This window comes from Jaculus jaculus, chromosome 1, assembly GCF_020740685.1.
Source record: "Jaculus jaculus isolate mJacJac1 chromosome 1, mJacJac1.mat.Y.cur, whole genome shotgun sequence".
NCBI lineage: Eukaryota > Metazoa > Chordata > Mammalia > Rodentia > Dipodidae > Jaculus > Jaculus jaculus.
Window position 1 is genome coordinate 166,510,245 of NC_059102.1, and position 3,370 is coordinate 166,513,614.

Below are 3,370 nucleotides of genomic sequence, written 5' to 3' on the forward strand. Positions count from 1 at the left end.
ATAAAAACTCTGTGGAGAGCTGGAGAGATGGCTTAGTGGTTAAGCGCTTGCCTGTGAAGCCTAAAGACCCTGGTTCAAGGCTTGATTCCCCATGACCCATGTTAGCCAGATGCACAAGGGGGTGCACATGTCTGGAGTTTGTTTGCAGTGGCTGGAGGCCCTGGCTTGCTCTCCCTCTCCCCCCCCTTCCTCTCTCTGTCTGTCGCTCTCAAATAAATAAATTAAAATAAACAAAAATAAATAAATAAAAACTGTGTAAAGTCTCACCAGTAGAATGGATGAAGAAGAGAACAGAATATCTAAGCTAGAAGACCGGGTGGCAGATCTAATACAGTCCAACAAAGAGAAAGACAAACTAATAGGAAGGTATGAATGGGAATTTCAAGATATCCAGGACACTATGAAAAGATCAAACATAAGAATTCAGAGTATAGTAGGAGAGGAATTTCTTTTTTTAAGGAGAGGAATTTCAATCCAGAGGCTTAGTAGGCATTTTCAACAAAATCACAGAAGAAAAATTTCCTCAAAATGGGAAACTAATGCAAATGCAGCTACAGGAAGATTTTAGAACACCAAGCAGAAAAAGCCTGGAAAGAACCTCTCCTTGCCATGTTATAATTAAACTACTAAACACATAAACCAAACAAAATATATTGAAAGTAGTTAGAAAAAGAAAGTCACCCACAAAGGCAAACCCATCAGAAAATAGCAATGGTAACTCAACATAAACTTTAAAAGCCAGAAGAACTTGAAATGATGTATTACAGTTTCTTTTTTTTAATTTTAATTTATTTATTTTTTGACATTGCAATCTTTTTTCTCAATTTTTATTAACATTTTCCATGATTATAAAAAATATCCTCCACCCCCTTCCTATTTCTTTTTTTTTTTTTTGCCCTTCCTATTTCTTAAAGATAACAATTGTCAACAAATATTACTATGTCCTGCAAAGCTATATATCCAAATAAATGGAGAAATAAGAACATTCTACAACAAAATCAGGCTAAAGGAATTTGTGACAACTAAGCCAGCTCTACAGAATATACTTGAAGGAATTCTTAATGCCAAAGAGAAAGCAAAGCACACACATGAGGAAACAGGAAAAAATAAACCATACTCAAATAACAGCTAAAACAAGCAAATAAAGGGAAATCAGGAAGCACTACAAACCAAAATGAATGAAGAGAATAAATACATACATTTAAAAAATAACTCAATATCAGCGGCCTCAATGCCCCAACCAAAAGACATAGGCTTGCAGACTGGATTAAAAGGCAGGATCCTGACCATTTGTTGCCTCCAGGAAATTCATCTCTCGATAAAAGATAGACACTGTCTTAGGAAGAAAGGGTGAAAAATGATGTTTCAAGCAAATGGGCCTAGGAAACAAGCAGGGGTTACTATCCTAATATCTGACAGGATATACTTCAAACCAACATTAGTGAGGAAAGATAAAGAAGGTCATTATATACTGATTAAAGGAACACTCCAACATGAGGAAATTACAATTGTAAACATATAGGCAACTAACATGGGGCTCCCAATTTCATCAAACGCTATTAGACTTAAGGTCACAGATAACACCAAACACAATTGTATTGGGTGACTTCAATACCCCATTCTCATCAATTGGCAGGTCATCCCAACAAAAAATAAATAGAAAGACATCTGAATTAAATGATGTCATGGAACAAATGGACCTAACAGATATCTACAGAACATTCCATCAGAATGCTGCAGAATACAAATTTTTTTTCTCAGCAGCACATGGAACATTCCCTAAGATAGACCATATATTAGGACACAAGCAAATCTTAACAAATAGAAGAAAATTGAAATAATCCCTTGTACACTGTCAGATCACAATGGGATTAAACTACAAATCAGCAACAAAAAAACTACAGAGCATAATGAAATTCATGCAGACTAATCAGTACACTATTGAATAATGAATGGGTCATTGAAAAAACCAAAAAGGAAATCAATTAATTCATAGAATCAAACAATGGTGAGAATATAATATACCAAAATCTTTGGGACACAATGAAGGCAGTTCTGAGGGGGAAATTTATAGCTCTAAGTGCCTATATTATGAAATTGAAGAGTTGACAAGTAAACAACTTACTGTTTCACCTTAAGGCCTTGGAAAAAGAAGAACAAGGCAAACCAAAAATCAGTAGATGGGAAGCAATAATAAAGTATCTGCTCTGGGGGAAACCAACTGCTCTCTAACTGGACTGGAAGCCTGCTCTATGGAAAGGAATACATGCCTGGTACGGAAAACCTAATCAAAAGCCTATGGCAGGGGAGGTCATGAGCCATAGTGATATAAAGCCTGCTCTTGTCTGGATAAATGCATATATTATTCTCATCAAACTACGTTGATACAATAAATGTCTCTGCATAGGTCACAGATGAGCCTAATAATGGTACCAAACTGCCTGTATTTGCTGAATAGAAAACTAATAAAAAATTTTTTAGCTCTTTCCAGCCAGCGCCGAGCGATGGGCATCCCTCGGGACAACTGGCACAAGCGCCACAAGACCGGGGGCAAAGAGAAAGCCCTACACAAGAAGCGGAAGTATGAGCTGGGTCGTCCTGCTGCCAACACTAAGATTGGCCCACGTCGCATACACACAGTCCGTGTTCGAGGAGGCAATAAGAAGTACCGGGCCCTGAGACTGGATGTGGGGAACTTCGAGTGTTGTACTCGCAAAACGAGGAGAATTGATGTGGTCTGCAATGCATCCAATAATGAGCTGGTCCGCACCAAGACCTGGTGAAGAACTGCATTGTGCTCATTGACAGCACACCGTACCGACAGTGGTACGAGTCCCACTACACACTGCCCCTGGGCCACAAGAAGGGGGCCAAGCTGACTCCTGAGGAGGAAGAGATTTTTAACAAAAAACGATCAAAAGAAAATTCAAAAGAAATACGATGAACGAAAAAAGAATGCCAAAATCAGCCCTCTTCTGGAGGAGCAGTTTCAGCAGGGCAAGCTTCTGGCCTGCATTGCATCAAGACCTGGCCAGTGTGGCAGAGCAGATGGCTATGTGCTAGAGGGCAAGGAGCTGGAGTTCTATCTGAGGAAGATCAAAGCCCGGAAAGGCAAATAAAACCATCCTTAGTCCATGTAATAAAGGCGTTTATTGTTAAAAAAATTTTTTTAAAAACTACTTTGAAAGCACTATACTTAACTTTAATATTCATATATTAATGCTAATCTCATTTTTAGTTAGAGAAGCTTCTCTTTTCAAATGGTCATGACCACTGGGATGACCCAGAAGGCAACACAGTGCTGAGAAGAAGGGACGGAGGAGTGGCCAGCACTGAAACATCTCACAGCCTCCAAGGCTCAGGGTCCATT

The 3,370-nt window shown here is 38.9% G+C and overlaps 1 pseudogene; it reads left to right on the plus strand.

Moving 5' to 3' along the window:
- The first annotated feature begins 2,503 nt into the window (after window positions 1-2,503).
- On the plus strand, window positions 2,504-3,140 carry LOC123455296 (annotated as a pseudogene).
- Window positions 3,141-3,370: the final 230 nt, after the last annotated feature.